This window comes from Tursiops truncatus, chromosome 12 (assembly GCF_011762595.2).
Source record: "Tursiops truncatus isolate mTurTru1 chromosome 12, mTurTru1.mat.Y, whole genome shotgun sequence".
NCBI classification, from domain to species: domain Eukaryota; kingdom Metazoa; phylum Chordata; class Mammalia; order Artiodactyla; family Delphinidae; genus Tursiops; species Tursiops truncatus.
This window is the reverse complement of record NC_047045.1, coordinates 23,391,270-23,415,479: the sequence shown is the minus strand read 5'-3', so window position 1 is coordinate 23,415,479 and position 24,210 is coordinate 23,391,270. Positions and strand designations below refer to the sequence as shown.

Sequence of the window (24,210 nt, the reverse complement as noted above, 5' to 3'; positions counted from 1 at the left end):
CACAGCGAACTATATTCAATATCCTGTGATAAACCAGAATGGAAAAGAATATGAAAAAGAATGGATATATATGTATAACTGAATCACTTTGCTGTACAGCAGAAATTAACACAACATTGTAAATCAACTATACATCAACAAAATAAATTTTTTAAAAAACCGCCTTTGGGGCTTCCCTGGTGGCGCAGTGGTTGGGAGTCCGCCTGCCGATGCAGGGGACACGGGTTCGTGCCCCGGTCCGGGAGGATCCCACATGCCGCGGAGCGGCTGGGCCCGTGAGCCATGGCCGCTGAGCTGCGCGACCGGAGCCTGTGCTCCGCAACGGGAGAGGCCACAGCAGTCAGAGGCCCGCGTACCGCAAAAAAACAAAAACAAAAACTGCCTTTGTTTAGAGTCCATCACTCAGACCCTCCTCTTGCCCTCTCCAGAATAAGTGACTTAAGTAAAATTGCAAGGAATCGGAACACTTCGTGGAAATAAAATCGCAGGCCCCTTGATACCTGAAGATCGTAAATGTAAATCAAAAGCCCTGCGGGGTGTGTGGTTCCCCCTTTGGCCGCTTTCTCAGTCACTGACCAAAAGCCACGTAACCTCTCCGTAGCTCCTTGTCCCCGTCTACAACCACAGAATAATAATTAATACCTGTTTCGAACTATTCCAAATGGTTGTTTTCAGGACAAATTTCTGAGTACATATACGAAGAGCAGTCAAAATATTCCATAACACCCCCTTCCCGTAAACTTCATTTAACTCTCCAAGAGCTTTTTTATATTACCAAGAAACATGATTCGGATTTCCCTGAGTTGACAGAAAAGCGTGAAATCTGTTTCTAACAGATGTTCTCCATGATCCCCCAAATGTAAACATGTTTGCAAGATGATTGTAAGACAACCTGTTTACACAAGGAAGTACTTAAAAAAGCAAACACAAAAGCATCACCCAGAGCAGTCATTGTGATCAAAGTGCCGTCAATTATTAGGGTGTAAAGGGAACTGATGACTCAACTTAGCACCACCGCGGTCTCCAGATTTCAGTTTCGTAACAGAGTTTCTTTTCAGGAATATTCTTCATTTACACACAAATCCGATTTTCTTTCTAAAATGTTTCTCGATTTTTGTCAAACCGAAATAACCAGGATCCCTTCAAAAGGTGATACCCGTATCGTGCTCAGATGAGCGGCGCGCGGATACACTTTGCCACGGAGAACCGGTTCACTCCCTGGGATCTTGGTGCCCAGAAAAAGAAACAAGGTCTTCTGCACAGTGGCTCCTGGCTCTCAGCTCCTAAACCTCCCCAATTAGTCAGACACAGCATAGAAACTCTCAGACTGTGTGATGGTAGGAAATAACTTTCTGAATCAATCAAAGTGTGATATTTTGATCCTTTCACATGCCTGGGTATTCTTGGCAAATGCATGCTTAAATCAGTGACTCACAGATCAAGATGCAAAGTAGTTCTCTGACTGCTGGCTGGCTGGAAATCAGTTTTTAAACCTGAAGCAAAATATAGTCTAGTAAAGAATAAAATGATAATTTGTGTCAAGTTTAGCAGTTTTTTGTGAAAACAACCACCACTGTCCCTCAAAGTAATGTACGTTGGGAATCTGCCCTGAAGTGGAAAGGTGTAGATAGAAGTGTCTGTGTGAAAACCCGTAAGAAGTCTCTGCTGATAGGAAGGTTCTTTTGTAAAGGTTCATTCAGAACTCCTTTAGGATGTGGCTTCCTGTAGAAACGAAACTTTAAATTCTGTTACTCTGGGAATGGTGAAGTCAGACCTGGTGGCTTCCTTACCTAGTGATGCCCACTTAAATAGACCCCAGAGGATAGGCTGAGGACTTGACTTGTCTTTATAACACCACTTCTGTGGGAAATAGGTTTATGTTTCACCGTGCATCCTGGAGTCCCAGAAACATATCTCTCCGAATCACTATATGGCTGTCAGCAAGAGCAGGAATGCCACTAAGACTGTGCCCCCAAAGCAGGAGCATCACCCGGTGCCTAGGGAGGAGAGACGAGTAGTGTGGGCTCTTGGTGTTTGCAGTGCAATTTCAGTGCTGGGTTTATGTGCTGCGGTCTACCTGTGCTTTGGAATGCTTTAAAATACTTAAGACTAGCATCCACACACACACACCAAAACGCACAAACAATTATTAGAACTAACAAACAAGTTTAGGATTGTAGGATAAAAGGTTATAGAATAAAAGATCAATGTACAAAAATCAATTTTATTTCTACACGCTAGCCATGAAACACTCTGAAAATAAAATGAAGAAAACAACTCTATTTACAACAGCATCAAAGAGAATGAAATACTCAAACTTAACAAAAGAAGTGCAAGACTTATACACTGAAAACTACAGAACACTATAGAAAGAAATTAAGAAGACCTTAAATGAAATGGAAAGACAGCCAATGTTCATAGATCAGAAGGCTTACTATTGTTAAGATGGGAATACCACCAAACTGGTACACATACATATTCAACACAAGCCCTGTCAAAATCCCAGCTAGTTTTTTGTAAAACTTGACAGGCTAAGTTTTAAAAATTTTTATTGGAGTATATTGATTTACAATGTTGTATTAGTTTCAGGTGTACGGCACAGTGAATCAGTTATACATATACATATATCCACTCTTCCTTTTTTTAGATTCTTTTCCCATATAGGCCATTACGGAGTATTGAGTAGAGTTTCCTGTGCTATACAGCGGGTTCTTACTAGTTATCTCTTTTATATATAGTAGTGTGTATATGTCAGTCCCAGTCTCCCAGTTTATCCCTCCCCCCTCCTTATCCCCTGGTAACCATAAGTTTGTTTTCTACATCTGTGACTATACTTCTGTTTTGTAAATAAGTTCATTTGTACCCCCTTTTTTTTAGATTCCATGTATAAGTGATATCATATGATATTTGTCTTTCTCTGTCTGACTTACTTCACTCAGTATAACAATCTCTAGGTCCATCCATGTTGCTACCATTGGCATTATTTTGGTCTCTTTTATGGCTGAGTAATATTGCATTTTATATATGTACCACATCTTCTTTATCCATTCCTCTGTAGATGGACATTTAGGTTGCTTCCATGCTAGCAATCCACTCCTGGGCATATACCCGGAGAAAACCATAATTCAAAAAGATACATGCACCCCAATGTTCATTGCAGCACTATTTACAATAGACAGGGTAATTTTTAAAATTGAAGTATAGTTGATTTACAGTGTTGGGCAGATTAATCCCAAGGGGCAAAGGGATGAAAGGTAGAAGGGTGCTTTTGGAGGGAAAGCAAAGAAATTAAATACAAAATAGAGGTTGTTACGTTTATGGTAAAGAAAGAAAATCAAGTTTAATTTTTTAAATTATGAGTGCACAAAGGGCCAAGAAGGAAAGTGACAGGGATAGAGAGGGGGCAGCAGGATCCATGACAGCAAATCAAAGAGCAGAACCCAAGACCATCTGGGTAAGGCAAGTACGAGAGAGACTGGGGAGAGTTCGAGTATTCCCAGAGCGGCCAGCTGGCTTGGGAGAAGCACAGCCATGTTCACAGCAACTCTGACCAGAAGTCAGGTGGGGATGTTCCTGAAGCTAAAACAAGAAAGGTCATTCCTCATCCAGAGACTAAAGTGTCACCAGAGGAAGTCACCTTGGGATGCTCCAGGGACCAGGATCCAGTACAGAAACCCATGCGCAGAGGGAACTCTTGTTGGAGTTCATTTACAGCAGAGGATTTTAACCTGGGGTCCCCCCACAGAGTCTTAGGCTTCAAACGGCCCCTGAACCCTTCCCGTTATGTGGAAAGGCTTTGTGTTTATTTGTGCCTCTTTTTCTGAGGAGAGAGTTATTAGGTTGTTAAAGAGCCTATGATGGAGAAAGGTTTAAAAAAATTAATTTAGATGTTTCTCTTAAAGTGCCAGGCTCATTTTCTGGCTGTGTGATAGGCTGTGTTGAATGGTCTGGCGCTCCTAGTTTTTGGAATAAAAATGAATTCTTAGCAAATGATCTTAGTGCCTGCAGTGCTGTGTGATTCTGTCCTGGCATTTGATGGAACTTGTTAGGGGATTAGGTAAGACAGGATGTTGGTATATTTGAGGTCATTAAACCAAGAAGGGACGGCGGAAAAAAAAAAAGAAATCTTGGTAAATACGTGGTGTAGTTAAACTAAATGCTGAATAGCTAAGGGACATTCTTTGTGCTTTGTGCCAACACTTTTGAACCCTTAGAAGCAGACCCCAGTGGCAGAGACAGCTCCATCTAGATACAGTGCATTGGTAAATGCCTATCTTTCCAAGAAATACTGTTTTATTTGTCTTTTTAGGGAGGAGGCGTGGAAGGCCTTGATGTCGTGGGTTGTGTAACATTTTTGTAACCGCATACAACTAGTGTAGATCCTAGAGAAGCGACAGAAGCTGCCTTTTCACCTGGTGACCAGTATTCTCACAGTTCTGATTTCAAGACTAGGAGAATAATGAAAAATATGTCACGGGAGACCTCGTGTATGAAAGGTTTTGTTGGGTGAAGTGTAACCCCCAAAAGTTTATTTTCCACTTGTCTTTTCCTTCAAACTTTTTTTTTTTGGTGTCCTTCAATGTTACTTTGAATTTACGATTCAGAAAATACTCACTTAAGAATGTATTGGAAAAGCCACTCTACTACGATAAAAAAATTTTTTTTAAAGAACATATAAAAAAATAAAATTTTATTAACAAAAAAATGTATTGGATGGGTAGTGATGATGGTTGCACAAGATGAATGTGCTTAATTCCACTGAACTGTACCCTTAAAGATGCTTAAAATGGTCCGTTTTGTGTTTTGATTATTTTACCACAATAAAAAACTGTATTGGATAATACAGAGGGAAAAACCATTTGTCTTTTGAGATGGGAATTCCAAGTATCTTTATATGTTAAATGTCAAGCCCTTTCCTGCGTACGATATGAATATGTAAGTAACAGGCAAAACTTGTGTGGGTTGAAATGCTCAGTCAAGTGCTGTGTGGTCCCAACTCTGCCGTTCGCTGTGTGACCTGCGACCGTGTGTCCAGAGCCGATGATGAGACCTCAGTAAATGCTGCCTTCTCCTTCTTTCCTTCCTCTCCTCACACCTCGGTTTCCTAATCAGTAACATGAAGAGGTTGGATTCGGTGATCTCCAAGGTCCCTTGCAGTTCGGCTGATCTGTGGTTTCTGAAAAAAAAAAAAATTGTTTTTTAAGGTCTGCAGAAGAGTATAAAATCCCTATGGACAAATGTAGTCCCCTTGTGTACACACAGCAGCTTCCGCCGCTTCTGACTTTCACTCTCCTCCGCTCCCCATTCTTTCTCTTCCTCATCCTGCCAAGAATCTGCCCTGAGCTGCGAAGTGGGCAGAGAAGGGGGAAGGACTGAGGTGGCCCGAGTCAGAGGGCTGGGACGGGGAGCTGGGCGGTGGATGTCAGGCTGGGCTGGGGACTGAACAAGGCTGGAGTCGGCCCGGACGGTGCCACGTGGTTGTCGGCACAGTGGGATTCAGGACCACGGCCCAGGAGCCTCCAAAGGGTATGTGACCACAGCAGGATTAAGCCCAATTGATTTTTATACAAGGCAGATGGTGGCAGGAATAGGAGCCTGTAAATCCAGAGAGAGAAGTTGAGTTTGTCATGTAAGGAAGCAAGGGCAGGAAGCAGAGCCTGGGGGAGAAGGAGAGTCTTGTGGGGAGAGGGCGGCTGTGTGGCCAGAGCCCAGTCAGGGTTCGAGCTGGGAGCAGACGACTGTCATAAACCATTGCCATGGGAACGACTCTATGCTGAGTCCTGTGAGTCTCCTAGCGAAGCACCCGACCTGGGATTGTCTTGGGGACCCTCGATTCCCGGGAGGGTGGGGGGGTGGACTGAACACAGAGAGGCCAGTTACCATGGTAGTAGCAGTGGGCCAGGTGAGAAGTGATGCTGATGGCGGCAGAGACGGAGAGGAGTTGACAGATTTGAGATATAGTTTGAAGTTAGAGTCAAAGCACTTGCCGATAGAATAGTTGCTAGAAATGAGGGGAGAGAGGAAAATCAAAGGTTTTGGGCTGGAACAGGTGGGTCAAGGGTAGTGGCTTTTCCTGAGAGGGTGCATCACTCTTCTTAGACACCACGTGCATGTCCTGTCTTCAGGGTCCTCGGCCAGACTTGCAGCCCTCTCCCCTGAGGCGGCGATCAGCTCTGTGTGGACCCCGCCAGCCTTGCGTGGGGCTGACCCAGCGGCACCTTGCCTTGCGCGAGACCCGCCTGGCACCCATACCTGTGCGACCTGTAAGTCAAGGGCCACCTGCTCCTGCAGATGAGGCTGGCAGGCGTGCACAGCTCCCCACACGGCTAGGAATTTGCAGGTTTTGCTAGCTGATAGATGAAGCACAGGCAGAAGCAAAGCTCTCAGATGGGGTGAAAGAGGCAGAGATCCCTCCAAAGCCCAGACCAAGTGTTGAACCTGGGAAGAGTCAAGGCATTATTCTTTTTTCTTTCTTAAAAAATTTTTATTTTATATTGGAGTATAGTGGATTAACAATGTTGTGTTAGTTTCAGCTGTACAGCAAAATGCTTCAGTTATACATATACATGTATCTATTCTTTTTCAAATTCTTTTCCCATTTAGGTTATTACTGAATATTGAGCAGAGTTTCCTGTGCTCTACAGTAAGTCCTTATTGGTTATCTGCTTTAAATATAGTAGTGTGTACATGTCAATCCCAGACTCCCAATTTATCCCTCCCCCCCAACCTTTCCCCTTTGGTAACCGTAAGTTTGTTTTCAATATCTGTAAGTCTGCTTCTGTTCTGTAAAAAGTTCATTTGTATCATTTTTTTTTAGATTCCACATATAAGTGATAGCATATGACATTTGTCTTTGTCTGACTTACTTCACTTAGGAGATTATCATAATCTCCAGGTCCATCCATGTTGCTGGAAATGGCATTATTTCATTCTTTTTAATGGCTGAGTAATATTCCATTGTATATATGTACCACATCTTCTTTATCCATTTCTTTGTCGATGGACATTTAGGTTGCTTCCATGTCTTGGCTATTGTAAACAGCTCTGCAGTGAACATTGTGGTGCATGTATCCTTTCGAACCATGGTTTTCTCTGGATACATGCCCAGGAGTGGGATTGCTGGATCATATGGTAGCTCTATTTTTAGTTTTTTAAGGAACCTCCATACTGTTCTCCATAGTGGCTGCACCAATTTACATTCCCACCAACAACAGTGTAGGAGGGTTCCCTTTTCTCCACACCCTCTCCAGCATTTATTGTTTGTAGACTTTTTGTTGATGGCCATTCTGACTGGTGTGAGGTGATATCTCATTGTAGCTTTGATTTGCATTTCTCTGATAATTAGCGATGTTGAGCATCTTTTCGTGTGCCTCTTGACCATCTGTATATCTTCTTTGGAAAAATGTCTGTTTAGGTCTTCTGCCCATTTTTGGATTGGGTTGTTAGTTTTTTTGATATTGAGCTGCATGAGCTGTTTGTAAATTTTGGATATTAACCCCATGTCAGTCACATCATTTGCAAATATTTTCTCCCATTCTGTGAGTTGTCTTTTCGTTTTGTTTGTGGTTTCCTTGGTGCCCATCCGAGTTCTCAAGAAACTGCCCTTTACTAATTGACGGGCAGCCCCTACACACACGCCCATCTCCACTCCTGCAGATGAACTTAGTCACTGACTGCCTGATTTCATAGATGGTCTTTGACCTAAGAATGGAAAATATGGTACATGAGCCCTAAATGCCACATCAACATCTGCTTTGGGTATTTTCTATTTGGGCATTGCCAGCGTGGTGCTGCTCATCAAAGACTGGAACCCAGAGTGAGATACCAGATACAGTGTTTTCACTGCTGTGTCTCATGACAGAGGACAGGTATCCTATGCTTATAATTCACCTGGAGAGAATGATCTGGGTCATTTTTAAATAAGATACCTGATAGCATTTTTAAGAAACTGCAATAGAAAAAAAATTTTTAATTCTAATATGCTTCATGAAATATAACCATTTTAGTGCTAACAAGCTAGTCAGCTTTATGCACAAATGATTAAATTGCTAAAGGACCTGCAGCTTTGTCACTTTACTTTGACATTTTACTGGTAGCACATGGAAAAGCGATCATGTTTCCTTTGGGGAGAGGGATGTAGTCTCCCCAAAGTGTAGTGGATGGCAGTGTTGCATAGGATAGGGGTGGCCTTTGGGGTCAGATGGGTGTGGATAAAGATTACATATCATCCCCTCTCATCTCCTCCAATGTGACCTTGGGCAAGGCACGTTGCCTCTCTGAGCCATGGTTCTCTCATCCACCAGGTGTGCTAATGATACCCAAAAATTTCCTAGCACAGTTCCTGGCACATGGAAGTTTTGAGTCAGTGGAAAGTATTATTATTACTATGCATAAATACAGGCCAGTATTCCATTTTTTACCTTATAAAACCTACAGAAACCCCCAAATTATTTCAGGTTGTGTATTTTCTTTTTTATTGAAGTATAGTCGATTTATAATGTTGTGTTAGTTTCAAGTGTACAGCAAAGTGATTCAGCGATATTCTTTTCAGATTCTTTTCCCTTATAGGTTATTACAGAATATGGAGTATAGTTCCCTGTGCTATAGTAGGTCCTGGTTGGTTATCTATTTTATATATAGTAGTGTGTATCTGTTAATCCCAAACTCCTCATTTATCCCTCCCTCCCTTTCCCCTTTGGTAGCAGGTTGTGTGTTTTCAACACTTGTTTCTTTCTTGCTTCTTTTCAGAATTGTCAATGGCAAGTTGCTCTGATTGCATCATCCTCTTAGGGAGGGGTAGGAATCTGAACGAGCTCTCCACTATATTTTGGGAACGTAAATACCTTGAGTATCAAAGAAGTGAATTTTCTAGCTGGGGTTCTCCAACTAGAGTAACTTGGTCCCAGCATCTGAAATGTGTAAGTGGAAACTTTCAGAAATGTTTTATCTTAATTAATTTTCTCCATCCTTTCTGAAATGACTGCTCCCCAGTTCTTTCTCTGTTGCAGCAAAAAGAAAAGCACATTTCCTCACATCACCTTCCCATGCTAGTAGAACAAAACAGAAAAGCCACAAGATCTATGATTCAAAGGTCTTCTGCCTCATACAACTGACTGTTGAAATTCTGTTTGAAATGTAGATTAAAAAAAAAAAAACCTCATCTCTGTAGTTTCCAAAAAATTAACGTCAATGGACCTTTTTCTTTTTAAAGCCCTTCTGGTCATAAAATGGTGTGTGACTACTCAATTTAGTGCTTCTGAATATGAATAAGGACTCCAAGGCCACTTACAAGTTAGCATGTTTATTGCTAAAGCTGTCACCAAGTTTTTAGTAATATTTTTATACAGCGTGAGACCAGCAGAACATTTGAGATTTGACCTTTTCCAGCAGATGGTAGTCTCGAAATGCAATTTGTAAGTTTAGAACTAAGTTTTGAACTCTTGTTTTCTGACCACTGTAATTTCTCTTTCTACTCAATCCAGAGGGAAAAATTGATGGAATGTGTGTATGTCTGTGTATATGTACAAGAGTTATTTGTTAACCCTAAAAACCAGTAGTGTGGCTTTGCACAGAGAGACCAGAGTGGCATTTTAAAGCTCAAAAGTCAGATTGGCCCAATGGTGTCATCCAAGTACAACCCCGTTGAGATGCTGAGAAAATCAGGTTATTTTGCTTGGTGATACTTTCACCTCAAGGGAAATAATATAAATACAATGGAGCGAATTAGCTTAAAAACACTGTTTCCCGGCTCGTGATATTCCTGTCCTCTTAAATTTTGGCAAACCTGGATTCAGGTTCAAACAAAAGCATAAAACAATTCTGAATATTCTGTCTTTTCTTATTATCAGTCCAAATCCAAGTAAGGTAGGAAAAGGTGATCAGGACAGGAGAGAATGGACAACAGGATACAGGAAGCAATACTGGAAATCGGAAAACCAATAAACCAAACCACTTTTCTGTTCCTTAGAAATAATGTTGCTGGTATTCGATTTGTGACGTAGATAAAAATACCTCCACCTGTAGTTTCCTGGGGAAAAGCAAAGGGGGCTTTGCTCATCAAATCCCATTCAAGCCACTGTGAAAATCTTAGCTAAGAGTTGGGTTGTAGGGATAAAGAATGCAATCAGCCTTACTTATACACGAAGTGAATAAGTAAGGCTGATGATCTGGAAAACCTGATCATTTCACAGCTAATTGGTCTAAACGTCCCTTGCCCACTGCTTGCAGATGGAGACCCACCTGTATTTTTTATGACTGTTGCTGTAATTAAATACCATTTACTTTTTCTTAGCTTAAGAATGCAGGCCCCACTGACTTTTTCTTTTAAGTAAATTTAAGTTTGTGCAAGAGGGAATTACTTACAGATGATTTCCCTCATCTGGGATATGTTACTTTACTTGTAAGTGAATGAATAGTAACCATTCAGATATCTCTTTTTTAAACTTTCCCCCAGTTTTCCTAACAGTAAATATGAAGAAACGAAAAAGCAGTGCTTTCATGCTTAGTGTAGCATTACCATATCTCCTCACCCACCTTTTTCCTAAGCGCAGTCTGGTGAACTACTTCAAGATTTTGTGAGGTCTTCGGAAATCAGTGTAGCTGAGAAACAACATGAAAGCAGAAGTGTCCATGGCAGTCTTATTCACCATTGTTTTGAGATACCTGAATGGTGCCCAGCACCCAGGAGGTCAGTAAATGCTTGTTGAAGGGATGATTAGGTATTGTCCTCTGAGCTTCTGGGGTCCAAAATACAGCCAAGAAAACTAGTATGTGAAGCAGCCTACAGCTGCACCGTTCAATAAGGTACCCACTAACCACGTGTGCCTATTTAAATGTACATTAATTTAAATTGATTAAAATTAAAAATTCAGTTCTTCAGTCTCACTAGGAACATTTTAAGTTCTCCATAGCCACATGTGGCTGATAGCTACCATTTTGGACAGCACAAATATTGAACGTTTTCTGCATTACAGGAAGTTGTATTAGACAGCCTGGTAGAGTATCATTAGTAGAAGCAGAAGTTAGTGGCCCCAGTCCTTTTGAAGTGAGATTCCCACGTGACATGATGCGCACTCATACGACCAAAAGTAACCCTTTTAGATCTCTCCTCCAACACTGTAGGAACTCAGTCAGGAAAGGTGGGTGGCCCACAGAGGTGGCCATCTCTTTGGAACTGGTAGCCCGACAACAGTGGGACTGTTAGCCAGACTGACATTCCAGTGGTCTACACTTATTTGGCTACACTAGTTGTTAGAATTGTGAAATATTTGTACCAGTTACTAAAGAGCTGCTGTTTCAAGCTCTTCCGGGACCTCCTTCCTATGCCCCAGAGGCCCTGGCTATTGGCCTAGGATGCCCCCAACCTGCCCTTAATCCAGCAAAATGAGTTGGTTAATGCACGGCCCATTCACAGGGATGGGAGGATGCTCAAGGACCCTGCCCCAGCACTGCAGATTGGTTAAGCGCTGACCTTGGCCTCCAGGAGAGACTGCTTCCTAAGAGTTGTTGTTACAGCTGCCCCGTCACTACCATGGCCAAGTTGCAGATCACAGAACCGTTAGTCTCAAGAAGCCTTTTAAAAGCGTCTCACCCAATTCCCTCATTTTACTTAAGAAATCAAGTCCAGAGAGTCACTCAGCTAGTTTGTGGCCATTTCAGATATAAAACTCTCCTAACTCAGTATTTATTTTTTTTTTTGCTCTGTCTTCCTGTTGTCAGTTTCCTTAACTGTGAAATGGGGATTTGTATCTTTATGCCCCACAAAGCTGTTAGTAAAAAGAATAATGATACCCATCATGTTATGTATGTCTTAAGAGTTTGCAAAATCTCTCTTGATTGCATTCACATTTGATCCTCACAGGAACCTGTGAAAGGTGTCGAGCTCAGAGGCAGTGAATGACCTGACCTTGATAGCAAAGCTCCTGTGAGCGGTCGTGGTCTGAGTCTCTTAGGGCTTAGGAAACTATAAACTCTCTTGTAAATGTAAGATAACATAACCACATGGCATTACTAGTTTTTAGCTTGTGGTATTTTGCAGTTCAAGTTTTAGTGACATTGAAAGTGTAATTTTGTTCAAGCAACGCTTTTTTTTTTTTTTTTTTTACTTTGATAATGTGCCAATTGCACAGACTTTGGTTCAGCGTTAAAACAGAAGTGGGCTGCTTTAAAGTATATTTTTTAAATGAGAGAATCCAAATTTGTAATTAGCTTTAAAAATGCGAGTTTTGCAGTTTGAGTCGCTAAAGAGCTTCTGGTAATCATTTCTGTCATTAGGGGTGGTTTATTTTGTTTTTTTATTCCCCCCCTCCCCAAGTAATTAGGCCCTTTGGAAAATACAGAGTAAGTTCTTTCTTTGAGGGTGAGTGGTCATTTCCTCTATCACCACCTTATTTTTCACACCCTATAGGCCTGGTGTACTGAAAAAATTAACCATATATCCAATTGTGGCAAAGAAAAATCACTTAGAAGCCATTCCACCCACTTGACACCTAATTATCAGGAGAATGCTATTTTAAGTATAAAGAGAAGCCACAGTGGAGGAAATGGTCCACTTCTTGGTCTTTTGATAGATTTGATAGCAACACCCCTTAGTTTTAGAGAAGATTGTTGAGAAGATAAATTTAATTCACTCCCCAAATAAAAATAATTTTCCCCCTCTCTTTTTCTCTCTGTGAACTGCTGCCATCTTATAGTATATACCAAACTATGCAGAAACTGAGTATCTAGATAAGGGAAAGAGTGGGGTTATTTCATTCCCTATAACAAAAAAATCTCTCTTCGATTTTCTTTTATTAGTGTATGAAAATTGTGACCTTCTCTACATCAACTATCCTGTAAGGTTAAATATGTAAAGGGAAGAGAGAAAGAAAATTTATTAGAAAAAGCTATAAATGGAAAGGAACTTGGGCTTGTTAAACCTTGATTTAGCATTACTAATTTGTAGTCACATTTGGGAAGAATGTGTTCGTACGTTTGGTTGTTTTTAAAGTATATATTATGTATGTGTCCTCATTCTTCTCCGTGTATACCCTGTTTTGTGTTAGATATAAGACTCTCAACTCTCCATTGTATTCTGAGATACAACCTCCCTCCTGTCCATATAGGACCTTCGAAGTGTTTACGATTATCTAGAATTTTCTTGGATTTTATTTATGCCATTTTCCCTGCTTCATGAAGATACTGTTGGAGGCGCTGACAAAAAAAAAAAAAAAAAAAAAAAGCGTAAGGGTAACATTTGTGATTTATAGCCAAACTTAGAGTCACTGAATCTTAGGATTATCTTGGAGTCGTTCAAGACACTAGGCTTGAAGAGATCTTTGAGATTGCAAACCTTTAATTCCTCCAGACTTACTAGGGTAGAAAGAGGATTGATGAGCAAGCACGTACTTTCGAACTTCAGCGCCACCAGTTTCTGTACCCATGCACTCAGCATTACATGAGATAATGCACGCAGGGCACCGGCACCAGAGTTGACACATCGTAATAAGCACTCGGGAGGGTTAGCCATTATTATGGGCTTGTCTGATTTGGTCTTCACATCTCTTTCTGCTCTCTGATGGCCATGCTGAGGAGCAGCCTAATGTCCAAAAAACAGGAAAACACCAAATGGAAGGGAAACACAAGCCCTCAGTCTTCCAGAAACAGAATTTATCAGCGCACAAATAAAAATGATTGTTTCTCTTCTCACGATGATGTGCGGATTACTTCCATACTCTCCCTCACCCTTTTCCAAGTGAGGACCCTACGGACAAGGGGCAACTCCTCCCTTGCCCAGATCTGACTCAGTCTGGCCTAATGAGGGCAACTTGATGGTACACTTCCCTTATTCCCGTTTCTCTTTTATGTGAAAACAGTGAGCTCTTCACTGTCTTCTGCGTAAGAAGAACAAAAATACAATCTATGTTTGGTTGTCCCTGATTAGAACTTTGTTAAGATGTGTGATGGGCAAGTGTATTTTTTCTGTGTCTACGATAAAGTAGGTAGTTAAATAAATTAACCAAACACTCATGCTGTGGCAGGAGTGTAAATTGGTACAGCTTTTCTGAAAAGTCATCAAGACCCTTAAAGCTCATTTGACCCCGTAATTCCTTTTCTAGGAATCTACCTAGGAAAATACTCAGAAATTCAAACAATCTGATATTCAGATATGTCTTTCAAAGTGTTATTTGCAATAACAACAAAAAAAGGAAACAATACGTAATTCCAAAAATGAGAGAAATAATGAAATAAACAAAACCCTTTTCTACAGCGTGTAATATTACATAGGCATTGAAAAGCATGTTTCTGAAGAATTTTTAATAATTTGGGAAAATGCTCACATTCATAAAATATTGAATTAAAAAGTAGAAACAAAACTCTGACTGTTTTTGTGTATCTGAAAAGAATACTGATCCACAACCCCTTATCCCCAATTCTGAATCCTTTTGGTTCAAAATCACGAAGGTCTCTTGGTGACTTCTTTGGTAGAAAAGTCTGATCTGAACCAATGTGAGGCTCTATTTTATCTGACTAAATAAGAATATGCATCTATTTTGCTGCAGAGATTTTTAATAGGTTTGATTATGGGGTGCTGCTCCAGATTCCGATGGGACATCATGTAATAAATGGTAGTTTAGCATTGTAATACTCTTTAATATCCAAGCAGTTCTGAACTCTGAAGTGTATCTGGCCCAGGAGTTTCATTTAAGGGGTCGTGGACCTATACAACAAAATATCATGAATGATTTATCAGTGTCAAGGTTACAGTTGATGTTTATTTTTTCTTTATTTTTTTCTGTAAATTTTTCAGATGTTCTATAATAAGCATGGATTAATTTATCCTCAGGAAAAAATAAGTACTATTAATTTCTTTAAAAACATGTTAAAGGCATCAGAGAATCATCTCATTTCAATCAGAATTCTCAAATTTATCATTTGCTTCCTGTATCTTCTTGTTAATACAACCATGTGTTTTTTTTTAATATATAAATTTATTTATTTATTTTTGGCAGTGTTGGGTCTTCGTTGATGCACGGGGGGCTTTCTCTAGTTGTGGTGAGAGGGGCTACTCTTCGTTGTGGTGCGCAGGCTTCTCATCGTGGTGGCTTCTATTGTTGCGGAGCACGGACTCTAGGTGCACGGGCTTCAGTAGTTGCAGTGCGTGAGCTCGGTAGTTTTAGCACTCAGGCTCTAGGGCACGTGGGCTTCAGTAGTTGTGGCACGCGGGCTCAGTAGTTGTGGTGCATGGGCTTAGTTGCTCCACGGCATGTGGGATCTTCCCGGACCAGGGCTCAGACCCGTGTCTCCTGCATTGGCGGGCAGATTCTTAACCACTGCGCCACCAGGGAAGTCCCGCACGTGTGTCTTTTGAATCAAGGTGTTGTGATTTGTTGAAAGAAAACGTTCATGAGATGAAATAGAGAGATAACTGATTGGACATTGACCTATGTCCAAGCTGCCTTGGGGTTCAGGAGAGCACCCGGTGAGGGATGTGCTTCCCCCTGGCGTGAGCCCCAGCATTGATACCTGGATTATTTTATCGTATTCTGTTTAGGTGGACCGGTCCAGAGGCGCACAGTAAGTTAGAGGTCATGGAAGCCGGGGAAGGGATGGGGTATAGCGGGATAGCAGGGGAAAGGGGATAACGTTAACATGCAGGGTTTCCTCTGCTAATGGACTGTCTTCTTCCCCAATCAGGTGGACACTCGCTGACCTGTCACAAGGTTGCCCCACAGAGCTTTGGGGTCCATGTCTGAATGGATTGCCGTAGCCTTCTCTTCTCTCCCTTCGCCCAGTTCCCTGCATCCTAAGACTTGAAGCCAGCACGGGACCTGGAAAAATTACATGTAAGTTTTGACTAAGGTTTCTTTCCTCCAACCAAAGAAGGCTAAGAATTTTCTGAGATGATAATAACAAGGTGTCTTGAGAATTATAATTGAGGAAGGGAACGGGGTTAGAATCTGCATATTGGTGGTTCCCTAACTCAGTGGATCTTACACATAAGCTTGCTTCAGAGTCACCTGGAGGGCTTGTTAAAGTCCAGCGTGCTGGGCCTCGTGCCCAGACTACCGGATTCAGGAGACGTGGGGTTGGGGCGTAGATCTGGAAATTGGCTTTTCTAACAAGTTTCCAGGCAATGCTGATGCAGTTGGTCCAGGAACCTCACTTTGAGAATCACTGCTTTAACTCAAGTGTGACTGAAAGGAGGAATGATAAAGGTAGAAAAGTGTATGAAACTTCACTAAATTAAGATACTTGTGCTTTACTTAATACATGGACTCATCTCTCAGAAGAGAGAATGTTAAGGTCTTCTCAGCACTGTCATCTTTGAAAGTCCAGCCAAGTAGATGTCATTATTCTGTGCCAGCTCGACTCCAGAGGCGCGAGTACCAGCCACTCTTTGCCCTTGGCTTTCAACAGGGTTGACCAACAGTGCCGTTAACAGGCTAAAATGACAACTACAGTCCTTCTGCAGGTGTCCTCATCATGCTTTTAGATACACTCAAAAGAGAAAATCCTTTTCCCCCTAGACTGGGAAATATATTGCTCCCTTTCAAAGTGAATCATCCCAGTGTGATCCTTCCTCTCATACACTTAAATGTGACTTGTTTTACAAATCACATATGGGAAGGAAGGTGCACCTCTAATAAACAATCCAAGCCAGCAAGTCCAGGGTTTTGTGGGGTTTTAGGTTCTTAGGACTGACATATTTGGAAGATCAGCATGTTACTGCGTTAGCTTTGGAGCAAGCCGGTCACCTCTCTGCCGAGGACACGAACAATTTATTCCATGTTAATAGAATAAAGTAGAAGAGTTTGGCTCAACAAATGCACACTAGGGTATATGGGAGTGTACATGCAAATGTACAGGTGTGCCTGTGAACCTATATGCATTTTGTATATTTCTAAGCTTTCAATGTAGGAGTTTTACACAACATGTTTTCCTTTGTTTCATTGAGTCAATGTGAGTGTAAAAATAGTCTGAGTGATGCTGTCCAGGAAATGTTTGAGAAATTTCTGGGCATTTTGAATCTGTGGTTAAGCATTGTGATTTATAACATTATATTTCAATGTGGTAAATGTTATCATTCAAAGTAGCACTAAGGGCTTACAGTTCTTTTATTATAACTCTCTGAAGTTGAGAATAATCACCTTTAATAAAACAACTCCCAAGCAGATATGTAATGAAGGAGCATTATCTAGTGCCTAAACGTTAACAGAGCCCCAAATCCCGGAGATAGATTTAAGTGCATGTGTTTAAAATAAAAATCACAACATCAGACAAATAAGACCCAAAAAGCAAGAGGTGATGAAAGAGTTCTAAAAGGAATTAATCCGGAGCTGTCTTCTGAGAGCTGCCCAAAGGACGGGTAACAGGGTTGGTATTAGGGCTGACAGAGTTGTGAGCGATGTAATTACCTGTTATCACTCTACCCTTACCAACTGTAACATCTCCTTCAAGCGCTAATTGGCTATTCCGTACAGCATTCTGGGAAGTTTCAGTTTATGAAGCATCTTCACCAAGAAGTAAAAGAAATGGGTTGGATCGAAGGCTCCTTCATCTCCCCCCTGCTCTCCTGCTTTGGCGTCTGTGAGTGTCCACGTTTACACTGCAGGTTCTCCTGATAGATGACCTTTGATGTCAGTCAGTTTAATAACTACGAGCCAGTACGGGTAGAAGGCTGCTGTGACACCTCAGGCAACTTGGAGCTGCAGACTCCTGCCGGCCCTGGCGCCACCTGCCTGAAGCTCTCCCTGCAGCCTTGGGTGAAACACTCAAGGCACCAGGTGCCTAGCGCAGCTCTATAAAAACATCGTGCATGTGGAGGCGAGGGGTGTGTGGGACCCCACGGTGCTTTCCCTGCAGTTTTGCAGTCAACCTGAAACTGCACTAAAACATGAAGTTTATTAATTTAAAAAAACCGAATACCAAACGGTATGATGATTCCTCAAAAATTTAAACACAGAACGACCATGTGATCCAGCAGTTCCACTTCTGGGTATAAAAGAAGTGAAAGCAGGGTCTTGAACAGGTGTTTGTACACTCATGTTCATACAGCATTATTCACAATAGCCCAAAGGTGGAAGCAACTCAAGTTTCTATCAGCAGTGAATGAATAAAGAAAATGTGGTATATACATACAATGGAATATTATTCCGTCTTAAAACTATGAAATTCTGACACATGCTCCAACATGGATGAAACATGGAGATACCAAGTGAAATAAGCCAGACACAAAATGACAAATATTATATGATCCCACTTATATGAGCTCCCTAGACTAGTCAAAGTCATAGTCAGAAAGTATTTAGAAGGGTGGTTGCCAGGCGCTGGGAATAAAGGGGAAAGGGAAGTTAGTATTTAATGGGTACAGAGTTTCACTTTGGGAAGATGGAAAATTTCTGGAGATGGATGGTGATGATAGTTACACAATAATGGGAATGTACTTAATGCAACTGACCTGTACTCTTAAAAATGATTTACGTGGTAAATGTTATGTTATGCGTATTTTACCACACACACAAAACCCCCCCTGAATACCAGAGCTTACTTTCCATCTAAGAATACTGGGCAGAATACTAAGTAGTGCTTGACAGGGATGCTGTAGTTTGGGAGGACGGAAGAAGCACAGATGGCTGTGTCCCTCACACCTCCATCAGCCCTGACACTACCCTGGCCCTCTTTGGGCAAATGTAAGGGACCTGCAGAATGTTAGACTTAAGTCTTAGGAATAGGTTTCCTACCGGGACAAGGACATATTTGTCAGAAACCACTAGGGAAATTTGCCATCAATGACCATCCTCTCTTTCAAAATGCCATTTACACACGCAGGAAAGCTGCTTCACTGTGATGGAGGGGACGTGTACCCTCCTGTGCTCCTGTCATGGGGCTGCTGCGGTTCGTGTGAATTGTGTCATCATAAATGAGTCCGTGTACTGCGCCCCGGGATGTGTGCCTCGTGGCGGCAGGTGACAGGTCTTAGCAGTGGAGGCGGATGTGGAAGCAGGAACCAGGGGATATAGACTTGCCACAGACTGAAGCCTAGTAGAAAATGGAAACTTGGAAAGAAAATTAGTAGCAAATAGTTCTCCTGCAACAGGGCTTCTAATTATAATGCCTGTTTGACATTCTCCCAATGAAGCACAGTTCATCCCCCATCACCAAATCTCTGTAATGTTGGGCATTATGGTACCCATAAATCACAAAACAATTGTATGAGTGACCTGCAGGCCTGTGAGAAACATGCAGGATTGAACCCACTAAGTCCACTTGGGTCCTATTTGGTGGCGGGGAGGTGGATTTTGCTTCTTATTCTAGGTTTCTAGAAAGCTGGCCTTGCAGAATGATCAGTGAATTCTCACGGGGCTAGTAGCCATGTTTCCCTCAGGTTTCCTTTACTTTACTACTTTACTATTTTACTTTACTCCTTTCAGGCCTTGCCCTTAGGTCTGACCAGGGATTGTAATTCCTGAAGAGCGGTGCGTAAGGATCCATAGTTTCAAAGAGCTCAGAAACCTCTGTCCTAAATTATCCCAGTTCCTCCTTAAGACATCAGAATCACTTAGATGTGTGCACGTGCTTGTGTGTGCGTATACGTACATACGTATTGTATACATATATGTACGTACATACATGCGTGTGTATGCGCTTGGCTCGAGGAAAAGGTATAACCAAAAAAGCGGTGAAATAAAGTCATCAAAGTTGAAGTACAATACATAGAGATCAGTCGCTCATTCCCACCCCCGACTTCCCAGACCTGCTTAGAAATAAACTCTCCATGCTTTTCACTTAGGTGATGGACAACAGGGCGTAGCAGCAAAGGTTTTGGAGTCACTTGCCATAGGGAGCTGCTAAAATATCAAAAAACTGGAATTAAAGGTTTTTATAGAAAAGAAAATCCAGGTGAGCAAGGTCTAAGAGAGAGGAGAAGTAGGTGCTTATTCATCTTTGACATCACACGTAGCTGCCGGCACCCTGAGCGTGAGTTGAAACGACATGGAGGTAGACTCTGATCAAAACAAATTCGGCCCCAGGAGTTTGGAGACCATGATTTTTGGATGGACACCCTGACACAGATTCCCCGCAACAGTCACCCAGAGGAAAAGACATGAGGTGGAGAAAACCAACTAAGACCGACCCTCGGGGGCTCTCCTGGTCAGATCTCATGGCCCCAAGAATCAGATGCGCCTGGTTACAGGCACTGACTTCGTATTTAGCGAAGTCAGCTCAGCTACCTGGGACCCGAGTAACCAGAACCCTGAATTAACTAGCCTTCATACTTCCTACCCACCCCCTCCCATACCCCACCCTACCGCTCACATCCCACTTCCCTTTTTCAGTGATAAAGATTCAGAAAACAAGGTAGCTTTGGTTTAGTAAAGGTAGAGAATATACCCTGGAGGATATTTGTAGTTGGTGACACTGACCTGCTGAATCACTGCGAATGGTTAAATCCTTTATAATTAGGAAAAGAAACTGCTTTCGAAACGTTTTCAACAAAAAGCATTTTCTGTCTGTCAGTTCACCAAAAAACTGAAACAAACCAAAAACTCATCTTGTCTTCAAATAGTCTAATCAACTGAGGTTTTATTTTTCCTATTTTTGTGTCTTAATAATAATCTAAAAATGTTGACTTAGAACAGAAAAATATAAAATTCATTTTTATTCTTGAGAAACCATGCAAGTTTTGGCTTTTACCACCTTTCCAGTGCCAGAGTTTAAATCTCAGATATTCTGTTTACATTTATTCTGTTTATTATGTTTGGAAGCGCTCTAAAAGTTGTGATGTTAACGATAAGATTGGTAATAAAATAATTTCATGAACATATGTATTTAGTTCTTATTGTCGTTGGGGAACCATTGGCATACTTTTGAAGCCATTCTGGTTCTTTTTTTAAAGAATGTACGTGATTATTTATAACATATTGTTTCACAATTGTGTTCTGCTGAAGGCATCATCGAAATTAATTTTCATTCTCTGCATATACACTCATGGTACAGAGAGGGGTGATGTGACCAGCATAGTAATAGACAGGTCCAGATTTCAAAAGGTATTATTCCCTGCGAATCTCCAAATAAACTCAGCCATGCACATGACAGAGCTGGTCACCAAGTGATGTCAGTTGTAGTACGAATAGTTTGTCACCTTATTCTAATTAATTTCCAATCTGTTGCTTTTTCGAAATTATTTGTGTGCTCTTTTTTGGATGTGCCTGTACTAAGGAAATGACAACTCTCTCTCTGAGCCGTAATTTAGCCCAAGGGATAGCTACCCTCTTCCAAGGACACCCCCATTAAACTGATCACTGGAGGGCCCTGGCGGGTGAAGCTCTGGTACAGCTGGAGGGTGCCCAGGCCATGGTCATGGTGAGGAAGAAAAGTATTGGCAAAGCTCTGTAGTGTAGCGGGATTCTTAAGCGTCCTTGTCATGCTTAACTAGAAGCTATAATCTATTGTTTCTAGCAGATTTTCCCTGTATTTCATGTCTGCTTTGTCACCAGCCCAGATTACTCTAGTAGATCCAATGTATTAAGTGTCCTTGGTGACTAGAACGATCAGAATCAGAGAATTGTTTCCTTTTATCGAAACAGAAGTAGCTTTATTTTCCTGATTATAAAAGTAATACATGTTTATTGTACAAAATTTATAAAATAACAGAAGATGATAAAGAAAATAAGTTACCTTTCATCCAGCTACCCAGATACAACCTACCTGTTAACTCCTACTTTTGTGTATTTTTCCAGACTTTTTTCATTTTATCAACTAATTCCCAATTTACAAGCAGTACTCTGGCCTGCTGACATCCCACAAATTGCTGGAGTTCAGGAATGATGCCTTTGCTATCATTTTCTAGGACAGTGATCGCCTAGTCGTTTATTTTTCTCCCTTCAAATTACAGTCATCAGCTCTTGCAAGGACAGATACCTCTGTAGACTCACCAGTGTCTTTATGGTGTGAAAATCACTATTAACTGGGGTTTTTTTCATTTCTGTATTCTGTCAATAAAAATGATTTTTGAGTGGCCCTGCGAGATCCTAGTGGGCCTCTGGAATCATAAAAGAAAGATTTAATGAGGACCAAGATGGTTTTAGTGTTAGATCAACTGATTGTGCTCTAGGTATTTAAAAATTCACAGTTGATACACTCGAAGACAATTTGGCAGAAGTGGGGAAAGGTTGATGACCCAAATCCTCCCCATCCCCCAACCATACTCCAAACAACGTGGACTCCAGTAAAATTCCAATTTGACGTTCAGATATAGCCCTTCTTGTGCTATGAACCAGAGAGTTTTCCTTCAACTCTTCATGCTTTATCCCCCTTCGAAGAAGCTTCTCTTCAGATTCCCCTGGTATGGTGTCCGGGCTGTGGCGTGGGTTGTGTTGCATATCTCTGTGCTTCCCTTTGGAGAGAGCGCGACTTTGGATCGGGATGAATCCTGACTCTTAGCCAAAGTGAGGAAGGGCTTTGAACACTGAAAGGAAACCCAGATTAAAATTAAGGGGATTGTTAAAGGAGTCATCTGAGAAAGGTTGAAGGAGTGCCACCCACAAACCTTACGTCAGTAGAATAGAAAGTGTTTAGTAAACAGCTGCTAGAAGAGATTTTGTGTTTTGAGAATGATCCCTATTAGGCACTGGGTGTGGCGAGGTCTTAGCATCCTGTGTACGAGACTTATGTTCTTTAAAAGCAGGTCCTTCTAAGTTCTTCCCTCTGCATCCCTTCTCATCCTTCGTGTCCTTGTATATAATAGGGACACAGTGGTTACTGATTTGAATTAAAATTTCTGTAGCTCTTGAGTGACAGATGAACGAATGTGCTCAGTCCAGGTATCTGTCTTGCCTTGTTCAGACAGTAATCGAAAGATGCTCTGGTAAATGCCCGCAATTGTATCGAATGCCCCCATCGGGTACTGGTGTGGGAAGTGGTCTGCAGCGCTTTGATCCTCCCTTGGAGATGGAGATGCTCATGTGGATAGTGAGAACTCGGTTCCTTGCCTTCAGTTTTGGTTTGACCTCCTTGCTTCCCTGAGTCATGGCGTTCACTCGTGGCGACGGGCCTGTCACAGAAACCTAAGACCGTCCCTTGGACTGTTTGTGACACTGACTCTGAATTTCCCGTGACACGAGCAGCCAGCATTTGTTGCAAGACTTCAAAAACTCACTAAGAAGTTTAGTTGGTTTGCAGTTGACATAGAGATTAACTTTCTCTAACCTAAACCAGTGAAAACTAAAACACTCCTCACCACATAAAAGTTTTGCTTTCGCTGTGTTCAGACCCCTCCCACCCTGTCACAGCACAGTCATTTGGAGTCTAGCGTGGGGAGGTGTGGCTCTGCCTCAGTCGTGGATGACCCACTTTTTCGTAACACTTAATTACCCGTGTTTTTACAACACTAGTCAGAGGTTCTGACGCTAGTGGACTCTGATGCATCTCATCAGCGCTACTCTTCAGGAGGAGGTGTGAGCTCTGCAGGGCGTGTAGCTACCGGGGATGACAGCATTTCCTCTGGTTTCTGGATAATGAGCGAGCACACAGGTAAAGCTGCCTTTCTCAGTGTTGACTCTTTTCGTGTCTTCATTACTTTGTGGAACTGACTTTTAAATATTAATCCTTACCTGCATGTGTTTGCTGTTGCGCTTTGCAGAGGGCTCAGAGGAACATGCATGCGGATGGGTACCCAGGGACCTTAATGACTTAACTTTTCATGAAAAGTCTAAAGAGAGGATAATAAAAAACAGACTCTCATCTCTATCCTGTCTATGCCCCCAGAAAACATCCTCTTCCTCAATTTTTTTTTAATGTGCTCTCAAGGTGGGTGTTTCTCAACAGCAGCGGCTCCGCTTGGCAGGGAGAGCGTGTATGCATTCGTGCTTGGTGAGCTGCAGGCTTGGGGAGTGACTGGATGGCACAGACAGAGATGAAAATGCAGAGAAGGGAAGGGAGACAGCAAGGGGGTGTTGTGCCTTGGAGAGCGTTGGCCCACGGCACCCTGAGAGCAGATTTAGGACAAGCGCTATTGCCCTAACTTTGGCAAAATCATTCTTGACAGCCTGCTCTGTTCTAGAGATGTTGATGTTTCTGATGTCACTTTTGTTCATTAGAGGAACTTTGAAAACACCGAGCTTGTTGCAAAATGAAACGTTGTAGGTATCATCTGCCCGAATTTACAGAAACGTGTTTGGGGTGCGTTTCTTTGCTAGAAGCCGGTTGACAGGCGGCTCACAACAGGGC

The 24,210-nt window shown here is 41.9% G+C and overlaps 1 protein-coding gene across 2 annotated transcripts in view; it reads left to right on the top strand.

Moving 5' to 3' along the window:
* BACH2 (BTB domain and CNC homolog 2) overlaps positions 1–24,210 on the top strand; it is a 361,717-nt gene that overhangs the window by 187,247 nt on the left and 150,260 nt on the right. Inside the window, exon 3 of one of the 2 annotated variants that reach the window (XM_019929440.3) lies at positions 15,676–15,824. The gene's annotated coding sequence lies outside the window, so the exon portion shown is untranslated. Of the gene's footprint in view, positions 1–15,675; positions 15,825–23,344; positions 23,515–24,210 lie in introns of those variants that run through there. The other variant, XM_019929441.3, reaches the window with a different exon arrangement.